This window comes from Desmodus rotundus, chromosome 4 (genome assembly GCF_022682495.2).
Source record: "Desmodus rotundus isolate HL8 chromosome 4, HLdesRot8A.1, whole genome shotgun sequence".
Classification (NCBI taxonomy): Eukaryota; Metazoa; Chordata; class Mammalia; order Chiroptera; family Phyllostomidae; genus Desmodus; species Desmodus rotundus.
In genome coordinates this window covers 122,370,458-122,382,135 of record NC_071390.1, presented here as the reverse complement: position 1 = coordinate 122,382,135, position 11,678 = coordinate 122,370,458, and the positions used below count along the sequence as shown (strand labels likewise).

The 11,678-nt window shown below is 34.2% G+C and overlaps 1 pseudogene; it reads right to left on the bottom strand.

The window, feature by feature from the left end:
• Positions 1-3,965: 3,965 nt before the first annotated feature.
• Positions 3,966-4,109, bottom strand: LOC112296441 (U2 spliceosomal RNA; annotated as a pseudogene).
• Positions 4,110-11,678: the final 7,569 nt, after the last annotated feature.

Below are 11,678 nucleotides of genomic sequence, written 5' to 3'. Positions count from 1 at the left end.
TTGTCAGGGCAGCATTAACAAACATACTACCCTGGAAATCGGTGAGAATCCTAGGAACTTAATTATCCAGGGCCTCCTGTTCTGAGGAAACTAGGTAAGACTGACCACCAGTGAGCAGCATTTGTACAATTAATGAAAGGTATAAGAAAACAAGGCATTACACTGTCTGTTGGCAGGCAGACCTGTGGGTAGAGTATAGACAGGCATTTTGTGATGGCTTCTGGGAGAGCTCTGGTGTCTCATCCATTTTGGAGTGGAAAGCAACTACAATTTCTGCTCTTCAGATTTTTAAAAACCAATAAAAGATCTGATGAATTTGATTGTAATAGTACTTCTAAAGGCTGAGCATGTCTTTAATTCTCAGGATTTAACTGTTTTCTTATTGAAATATTCATAGTGGTTTTATATGTCTGCCTGAACCCAGAATGGTGGAGAACCCAAACCTCTATACATAAATAAAGATTCTGAATTACTGGAAGTGTCCTGTGCATCTCTATAGAAGTCTGCATGGAGAAAAAATACAGAAAAAACAAAGCTGTTTTTTTTTAAACACAGTGCTGATTAGGCATACACCTATGATTACCATGGGGCAGTCAGTTGAGGCAATGAGGAGTCTCCCCCATCTACTGGGATAAAGGCAGGGGGAGTTTCTGCACTGAGCCACCAGAAAGCCCTTTCCTCACCCCTCCAATAGCAGACTAGAGGTGGGACAAGGGGAAAATAGGTACATGCACCATGGAAGTCAAAATGGTGGCAGAAGGTGGTCTGTCAGTTTAGCCTGGGCAATAAAGGGATTGAAGGAGAGGTGGACCCACCTGAAGTACATGAAAGTTTTGGAAGTTGATAGATCATTTTGAAAAAGAACCTGGTCCATCCCATACCCAAGCTAATATAAACCCAGGGAGGCAAAGAAGGCTCTCTCTCTCTCTCTCTGGCTCATAGTTTGCTTGCTTGGGACCTGCATCGGGATGCTGTATTTGCCTGTTCTCTCCGTGGGCCATGTAGCCTAGCAGTCACATGGCCTATGACCTCCAGGAGAGAGTTTCTCTCTCTCTCTTGCCTACCTAGTGATGTGCTGGCCAGTGCCTGTGAATGCTCTCTCTTTCAGGATTACATAACTTCATGGTCCTGGCAGCTGAATGGCCCATAGCCACACAACTCCACGTGCAGCCTCAGGGAGGGAGTCTGAAATGGACAGCAGCCAGGAGCAAACTAAGCTACCTAGATGGGGACTAATGCCTGCTTAGCAACTCCAAAAGACTGTACTTTAAAATGGAGCAGGATCTCTGGACATTGGCTTTCATCTTAGTCTTTCTAAGGGGATGAGCTTTGAGACAAGTGTCTGCCATTCTCCCAGATCATGCATCTGAAAAAGCTCCTTCCTTTTACACAAGCATCTGCCTCACTAGTTTGGATTTGTGTCAACAGGCAGTCAAACCTCCCCTCCTTATTTTTTTTGTTTTTGTTTTTGTTTTGTAACACTGCCCCATCACTTAAAATACATGCTTTTATCCAAGACCTCTCCTCAGCTTCATACTAGTTTTTCCAACTTAGGTACAATATTTAATTTTGTAAACTAGCAGTTCCATCTTTTTTTTATTGAACTGCCCAGAAACTTGACTATTCTCCCTGTTTTTTAGTTTATCTAACTCTAAATTATTTTGTACATGATACCAGACATGGCTTTGTCATGAAATAAACAGATGAATACACTATCATCTGCCACCGAATATCTTCCAGCTAAAGTTCTAAATTCCTTTATTATAGAATTAAAGGTGCTCAATGATCTGGCTGCTCTTTATTTCAAACTGATTTTTCACCACCACCTCTCTTGATTTTTGTAATCTGAACACCTTCAATTACATGGTGGTGGTGTTGTTTTTTAATGGAATAAAAACAACAGTTAACTAAACTGTCAGTATACTTAATTCTCATTATTCTCTCTACTCCTGTTTAGTTTGTACTATATCTCTTCCTCTGTGGTATTCTTCACACATTGCATAATTACAGGATCATCTACCCTCACATGGATTTCTCTTATGTTTATTCATCTAACCACTATTTTTTTAGGTGTTTGTCAAATAATGAATACGGAAAAGGAAAGTACAAAATTTTCAGAGGTTGGAGGAAATAAAGAAGACATAACAGTTTAATACAATATGATATCCTGGCAATAAGATATCCAGAATTGGATTCTAGAGTACAAAAAGGATATTTGTAGAAAAACTGGGAAAATCTGAATAAAGTCATTATTTAATTGTATTGTAACTATATTGTCTTACATTTGGTAATTACATGATGCTTATATAAAATGTTAACCTTAGGGAAAGCTGAGTGAGGCCTGCACAGAAATTCTCTGTACTATCTTTACAACTCTCCTTTAAGTTTAAAATTATTTCAAAAGTTTATTTTTTCTTTCATTTTTTTAGAAAAACAAAATAGTTAACTAAAGCAAACCTGGTTCTTTGTAAAGGGCAAAACACACTTTGGCACAGTCAATGAAAGAAATCAAAGTACACTATATGTAGACACAAACATGTATAATTACAAATGTACAAAGGATAAATTTAAAAAATATAACATAACTATGTACAATTTATTTTGATATGAATGAATTAATGTTAAAAGAATAAGAACAAAGATAAAAAGGATAGTAGCAGGACAAAGATTATATATCTCCAAACAATATTTTAGAGTTTTGATTCCAATCTAATTAATAAAGAATATTATGAGTATTTTTAGCTTTCTCATTCTTATGGGAATATTAACATATATTATGACATATTTTTATTTCATTTTGTGAAACTTCTTTTAATAATTCTTCCCACCCTCTTTTTCTTCTCCCCACCCTTCTTTTTCTCTCTCCCTTATTTGTTTTCCTTTTTCTCTTCTTCCTCCTTCATTTCTCTTCCTCCAGTCCCTTCTCTTCTTTCTCCTGTTTCTCTTTCCTTACTCTCTTCCCACTCTTCTTTTTTATACCATCTGCTCTTTTTCTTTTACTTCTTTTTTCAGTTTTCATTTTCTTTTTGTCGTCTTTCACTTTCTGTCTTTCTCCATCTCTTCTCCTTCCATCCCTTCTTCTTCATTTTCTTCCTCAACTTCTCTTTTGCCTGCTTTGTCTTTTGTTTTGTCTTAATATTAATGCTAGAATCAGATAAGAAATATTTGAGCTAGAATCAGATAAGAAATATTTGTGCCACATTAACGTGTTGGTAGCATTTTAAGACTATTGTGCATTTCTAAATGTTATTATTTATTACTATAAGTCAAAAGCTGATTAAAAGGGAGAACATGATCTAGTTGGAGAATTATTTGATTTGATAAGTTTTGAACACAAATCAAAAAAGCTTATCATACATAAGGAGCACAAAAATTATAATCTGTTTTCTTTCCTCAAACTGAAGTAAAAATGTTGATGACTCCTGAGAGTAATTTTTATATTTGCTTTTATTTTTTTATTTATTGGAACAACACTATTGTTTTATACTTCTCAATATATTACAGTAATGAAAACCATTAAAAATCTAAAATGGTTTGTCATAAAAATTAAATAAAGGCTTAACATAAAAATGTGTTTCTTACTCTGAGGAGTCAACTATTATTCTAGGCTGTTACTTAATCACTTTATGTGAAAATTAAGCTAATTTCCTTTCACAAGTCAATTAGTGATGGATATTTTCCATCATTATTTCACCTAGGTTATTTATTAATTAATGGAGACCCTTGGAGGAAGTGCATACATTTCCAAGTTCCTTGTGCTTGATTGAAGAGTATAGCTGGAGGAAGACAATATTATTGGAAAAGAGTGACCCCTAGAGATATTAAATGTTTCAATAAAGAGGTGAAATTCATTGATTTTCTGTGCATGTAAATCATTTAGAAAATAACAATTTTCTCACTTGAATAACAAGTACAAAAGCAATTTTAACATATATCTTACTATATTAAAATTTCCTCTTTTTGTTGGTGTGTGCATGCGTGTGTATCTTATGTCTTTGAAAATAGTTAAGATTAGTAAAGTGACCAAAAGAAGTTTATGGTCACATTAATTATTAAACTGATAAGAACAGATACTACACTTGATCTTAGTCAAAAGGCCGAGAAGAGATGGTCACGTTAATTACTGCTGAACTTATACATTTTCCAATTGTAAAAGGCATTTTTGGGGGGAAATTTAATTCAGCTTGTGGGCATTAATCATCCCTTAGTGAGTACAGAAATGTTTTAAATTGACCAAATTTAAATTAGTCAACTCAATCACAATACTTCCCTATATATTTTAAATGCTATTGTGACACAATGTCTGTCTGTCACATCTGGACAATTAAATAATTCCTTATTTAATTGTAGAATAGTATAAAAGAAAACAAATTGCTTATTGACCTTAAAACCAGCTCTCAATTTTTAAATTTTGGCATGCTGGGGTAGAAAGATTCTCAATGGCATTTCTAAACATTCTGTGACAGTTTTGTCTGGGATTATCTTTTCTAATTCAAAGATACTTATATAGCAAATAGCCTTAGAAAATAAAGAAAATATCTCATTCCAAGTCCAAGGTGCAGGTTGATTTGCTAATAAGTGTAATAAAGATAATGTCCTCCTGAGGGACAGAGGCTGGACAGATCTGTTAGCAGGTCTTTCCTAAGACAGGGTTTTTCTAAACATGGTCCTCAGTTGTTCACATGTCTACAACATACACTGGAAACTTCATCAAACACTCACGTCTTTAAGTGGCACTGTTTTAAATGTCTGTTATGACACATCATTTTATATATTAACATGATAATTCAACAGTGGTTAGAATAAATGAGTACCACCATTATTTAAAAATTTATAAAATAATTATGGATGGACCAAGGTTTAAAATTTATCTGAGGTTGTAAGCAATTAAATATGTACCAGTAGACTGCTGGCTCACAAACGAAAGTCAATTTGACCTGCTAAAGGTGTCAGAAAAAGAATTTAGGTGTTACTTGATTAAATACATTAAAGTCTTTTAAATCAAGATTTATTTATAGAATTTCTCATATGAAAATAACAAAGAACAATAAATAGAATATTTTACAGTGTTAAGTAATTATTTTTGTTCCTTTGCTTTGACATCATGGACATACAATCCCAGGTAACTGGATGGTCTACTTGCAGAATTGTTCAAGAACATTTTGATTAGGCCCTTTTCTTCATCCTCAACAGAGCATGGCAGAATGCTGACACTGTCACATCATTCTCTAGATCTTGAGAATGACCCAGCAAATTCAACTTGCGGGAATTTTTCTGAAGACACTCGAAACACTAATTCAAAAGAATATATGCACCCTTATGTTCATTGCAATGTTCTTCACAATAGCCAAGATTTGGAAGCAGCCCAAGTGCCCATCGGTAGATGAGTGAATAAAAGTAATAGTGTATTTACATAATGGAATACTACTCAGCCATATAAAATAAGGAAATATTACCCTTTGTGACAGCATGGATGTACAGGAAAGCATTATGCTAAGCGAAATAAGCCAGTCAGAGAAAGACCAGTGCTATGTGGTTTCACTCATACATGGAATCTAAGGAACGAAATAAACTAACAAGCAATATAGAGATAGATTCATAGAGAGTAGGCTGACAGCTCTTGGGTTAGGCGGAGGATGTGGAGTAGGGGGCAGATATTGAGGCAAAAGAAAAAAAGAGAAAAACTCATGGACATGGACAGTGTGGTGGTTGCAGGGGAGAGGGTAGGGCAGGTGCAGGAGTGTAAGGGGGGATAAATGGTGGTGGAAGGAGACTCGACATGGGGAAGGTGAACACAGAATACATTGTACAGACGATGTGCTATGGAATTGTGCACCTGACACCTATATAATATTGTCAACCAGTGTCACCCCAACAAATTCAACAAAAAGGAAAAATAATGAAGTATATTCTCTTGTGATTCTGTATTTTATTCTTGTCTTATATATTTGATTGTAATATGATCTGTCCAAAGAGGCATCATTTATCTTATTTGGATCTTATATTTTTATAGTACATATTTAAATTCCATAATTAAATAAACTTGTGTTTATCTATTATTTACTGTGGTGTTTAAATTAATAATGCATATTCCCCCCACTTTTTTCCACTGTCTCCTGGCATTTTAAATTGACTCTCTGAAATTAAGTCAAGGGGTACTTACATTTGATGATATATGACAAAAGGCAAAATATTGCTGGGTGATATTTAGATGTCTAATAACAATGATTTAGGCACTGTGACCTTTTCTGAAAATATGAACTGCTTAAGTGGAGAGCTAAATTATTTAACTAATACTGCTGAGCTTTCTGTGGTATGTTTCTAAGAAAATTTGGAATTTCTCTGTATCTCAATATTCTTGTACTTGGATTATTAGTGCATGGTTTAGTTAAATTTTAGCATTGTCAACAAATAATTTAAAAATTAAAATTACTTTTTTCATGTGTTGTAAATGCACCAAGAAAACTTATAGATTAAAAAATTAAAAAGAATTAAATTACTTTAAAAAGTAGTCATTTCATCTAGTGAAAAGCTATGTTCATGGTGACACATAATATAAGCACACAGGTATATAGATATATATACTATGTGTATATGTGTTATACACACTTCTTACAACTGGATATATTGTCATCACAGCTGGTATATATGTTTGATGACGGTGCTGATGTTTCCTCAACTTTGTTTTCTTCTGGTTTTCGTGTTATCAGTACTATCACCACAGCCCAGAGTTGGATGGCAAATGCTGACAAAAATTTTGTATAAATTACATGTTTGTCATTAAGTTTATATAACAATATGAATTAAATAATCAATTTTATTATCATGCACTTTGCGAATTTTCTAAAATATCACTAATAATAAAATAATTTTGATTTGTATGTGTACATCTTCATAGGTATAGGACAAGAGTAAGCAGACTTTCTTTTCTATTCTCCACAGCAGCACTTATTTCTGTCTCTGTCACATCCAGCAAGCCCATAATTTTCCGTGTTTCCCATCGGAAATGTTACCAGCTGCCAGATAGCTTCAAGCATGTACAGTCTGAGATGTAGATGGGAGTGAGACACAGCTGGTTAGTATTCTGAATGGCTGTCAAGGGCAACTACATCAAACACTTCTACCACCACTCAAGAAGAGAAGGGATTGGTTGTCTCTAGGTACTTTTTTCAAAATAAGTTTATTTTGCCAAGAATGCTTATTTTATTTTTCCAGAGAGTGAGAGAGAATAACTAGATATATTGTATTTGAAAATTATGGTTAAAAAATGAGTGTCATCTGCGTAGTCTTAGGCTATAGACTTGTTAAAAGGAACATTCCGCTCCATGTATATGCACGCAATACTAGACATGGCTATGGCAGGAGCTGATTCTGCAAAGCAGAGGCCTACCAAACCCATCCAAGATTATTTTTTAAACCATTAATAATGATCTTTCTTCACTTAAATATAATATATTCTGGTCAAATGTATATCACCCAACATGATGGGTATAAAGTAAGAATTGAATTTTCAAATGGAGCAAAGGTCCCCATAGGCATACTGAATGTGAACGAAAGCAAAAGTGGTTACAACAGTAATCAGAGGATTGAAAGATAACAAGAGGACTAGAATTATTGGTAACAAACACACCATGCAAGAAGCTTGTAGTGCTTTTCTCGTTATTTTTGGGTGGCAGCTTCTTCAGGAACTTCCCAGATGCCATGTGAAACTGACCCTCCTAGGAGAGGGCTGGGGAAGACCAAAGAAAAAGGCAGAGTGCTCCAGACTGGTAGGTAGGCAAGCAAGGGAACTCACCTACAAAGCTTGTCTTGGGCAGCCACAAGATGTGTTGCTTTTTACACCTGCCTGCCAAATCTTAAAAGTTTGTGTAGATGCCTTAACTGGTTTCAGACACATACCTGGAGGCCTCAATAGGGGTCTGTCACGTACACAGTCCATATAGTCTCAAAACCACATATCTTTCTCAAGGCTGAGTCCCTGGACCAGATTCTGGGATCAGGGAAAGCAAGCAAAGCACACATTCCAAAGCATGGGGAATGAGTGAAGAGCCTCCAATGGCTCATGGGTCAAACCAGCTGGGGAGTTTTCTTTATGACCTTCCCCAACAATTATCATCGAAAGATTCCTGTGACATAAACAGCTTTATGTTTGAAAGTATAGACTTTGTTTTCTAATAAGGGAATTGATTGCAGCAAGGATGAAGTAGGTATTATGGAACAGTCAAGTGCCTATTGGAAAATTCTCTCTCTTCCTCTCCCCCTCTCGTGTGCGTATGCATGTATATATAGATTGTATTGAAATTAAGTATAGAGGCAGGTATGCAAAAATATGCATTACACTCATGCAAATGGCATTCTTTTTCTAGGTTAACAGCATGGAATACATGGTTCAATAGAAGATGTTCCATCTTGTTAGATGGGTGGGAAATATGGACAAGAAAGAGGTTATGTTGCATTTTAGATGCCTGCTAGAATGACAGGGCTTTGTGTTCTAGGAGATGAGAATTTACTCTTTCATTTTAAGTGAGGAGATGACATGCTCGCTTTTATACTTTAAAAAGATGAATAAATTTGAAGCAACACTGGAAGCAAGGAAACCACTTAGGAAGCTTCTGGTTTGTCCTGGGTAAGAGGTAGTGGATAGTAAGAGTTTAAGATAACAATGAATATTAGCTGCCATGCCTGTTTAACTGCAAATGAGGAAAAACAAAAGTGCATTTTTTACCAATTCACTAAAAAAACAAGTTTTAGTTATAGTAATACAAAAGTTTTATATTTATAAGGTTGTAAATTCATAACACTTTGATATACATTTCTAAGACTTCCATTCCATAGTGCTTTAAAACTCTGATTTTATGACTGGTATATGATAATACTAAAAAAGTATATTGTTTTTCATTGAACAAGTAAGTTTCAAAACTACAACTTGAGCTGCATGTGTAAAATATATTTTTAAATTGCATAATTTAGGGAATTAATATTAGAATGTCACATCTGACAGGAAACACAAGAATGTGATGAGGTTCATTTATTTCCCCTCAAAGTGGGCAGAAAACACTTGCCCTCCTATTAATGCAAGTGCTGATAAAGGCAAATCATATTAACAGGGTTAGTAACTTGGAGTGTCTGAAACCAAGAGATGCAGAATGAACTAAGCAATTTTCCACGTGATGATTAGAAATGCAGCAAAGTAATGTGCCTGTCACATTTAATGGAAGGCAGCATGCAAGATAAGCAAATTCATATGCACATTTGTAATATTTTCCTTTCATTAAGGAAGTACTGGAATCGCAGCTCTTAGTATTGAAGTAAATATGATTCAATGAAAGTTCTCACTTAGTCTTGTGAATTAGTTTTCTGATCCACATTATGATTTACATAGGCTTTTGGAAACTGTATGAAACTTAAATTAGCAAAATATAATCAAAATGTTGAAAAATATCCAATTTAATTAGTGAAAATTTCAGAACAGCTAACTTCAAATTGTTTTTTCAATATAACTTTACTGATATGAAGAGTTCTGGGAATTACACTTTAATAGAAACATAAAACAAAGTTAGGAATTATTTTGATGAAAATTCAGAATATGGTCACATAAAAAAATTAAGGACCTCATTATACTTTGATAAAGAAGAAATATTGATGTTCAAATATACAAAGATTTGTAGCTTCATTAAGATATTGTACTTTTTCTCTATCATCTTAAAGCAAAGAACTACCAGTAATTGATGGGATATTTCAGGGTGACTTCAGTTAAGAATAAGCAAAATAAGTTTCGAGTTTTATTGATATCCAGGTATGGAAGGGACCATCATAAAGAAAGTAAATGTTCTATTACTGAAGGAGTCCAAGCACACAGCAATTGGAATTATAAAAAAAGAAAACAAATTTGATCTTCTATTATCACTCCTTCCACATAAGTGGATTCCAATGTGCAGTGCCCTGCGAACATGGATTTAGAGATGTAATTACCCCAGGAAGAGCCAGCGTGGAAGATACAGGGTATTATCTTTTATCAGGGGAAAGGCTGAGTACCAATAACTTTCTTGACTAGCAGGAATAACTATTTGACTTTGGATTCCTAGAGCTTAATTTATATTTGTGCTAGCACTACTGAGAACCATCCAGATTTCATGTAAATATGTTTGAAAGAAAGGTTAATAAAAATATTTCTCATAACCAAAGATTAACAATGAATCAAATTTTTACAAGTAATAATTTTGGAATTTAACCTCAAATAATGTGAGCATTATTAGAAATGTAAGAATGAAAGTTTTGGACATATTTGTTTGTTTTTAGAGGACTGCTGATCATTCGTAAATGAGACAAGAATTGGAAGCATGGGATGAGGCTGGGACAAAACCCTTCAAATATATTGCACTTAATTTAATTTATGCTGTTTATTCTCACCAGGGATATTTACTTTTAACTTTATTCATTAATGTTTTCTGGATTTCCTTGCATTTTAAATCATTTTAACTTAGAAAAAAATGAAACATAATACACACATTTTTGCATTAGTTTGAAATACCGCAATTAAAATAAACTTCTTTGGTAACAGTATTCATGTGTGTCAGGATTATTTTTCTAATAGATAAATAACATAATGGTGTTCATAGTGTCAGTGTATTGTTTCTTCAAAAATTTCAGATTAATTTTAACTCCTATATAAAAGGAAGTAAAATATACAATTAGACCAATAAGGTTTAGTCAAGAATTACTATCTTTAGAAAAATGAAAACAACTTAAGAAAAAATGTTTGTTGGATAGTATCATAAATGACAGGAAAGTCACAAATATATATTTATGTTTCATTTATTTGAATATAATCATAATAATGCAAAGCTTGGCTTTAGCTTTACAAAGTTAGACATTTGATTTTGTTACAACACATAATGCCTCACATTAATAAACTTCACAGAAACAAATTATATATATATAATCAAACATTTGTGTAGTATTGAAACAGCCAAAATATGGGTGCAACTTATACATTTCTCAGTTAAGTCCTATTTATTCTGTCCAGCCTTCAACTTTTAAAATCTTACATTTATATACACCATTATATCTTTAAAAAATGTGTTTTGCTCACCTTTAAGTGGAACATAACAAAACAAACAGGCAAGCAAAATATAACCAGAGACATTGACATTAAGAACAAACTGACAGAAACCAGAGGGGAGGTGGGAAGGCATAATGGGGGGGAAAGGTGGAAGGGATTTCAGGAACAACTATAAAGGACACATGGACAAAGCCAAAGGAAGGTAGGGATCAAGGATGGGAAGTTGGGATGGCTGGTGTTAGGGGGAGTGGGGGGAGGGGGAAAAGGCAAACAACTATACATGAATAACAATTAAAATATGTATATATAAAAGCAAAAAATGTGTTTTGCTAATATTTTGATTATTTTCTTTTTTAGAAAAAGTGAAAGACAGAAGAAAATGATATAACAAACTAAGGCCAAGAAATTTCTGAAGGACATGACTCAGAGTCCACTAGTTACACCACCTCTCACATGAGAGGCACGGATGGTGTGCAGCACAGGGCCCTGAGCCTACCACATGTACGAACCAGTGTTTTACGAACTTCCCATCTTTGTCTGTTTTAGGAAACTCTACTATAAAATGCCTTGCCTAAAGAATGTGAGAGACAAAGTTTTAATATAATAGATACCTGAC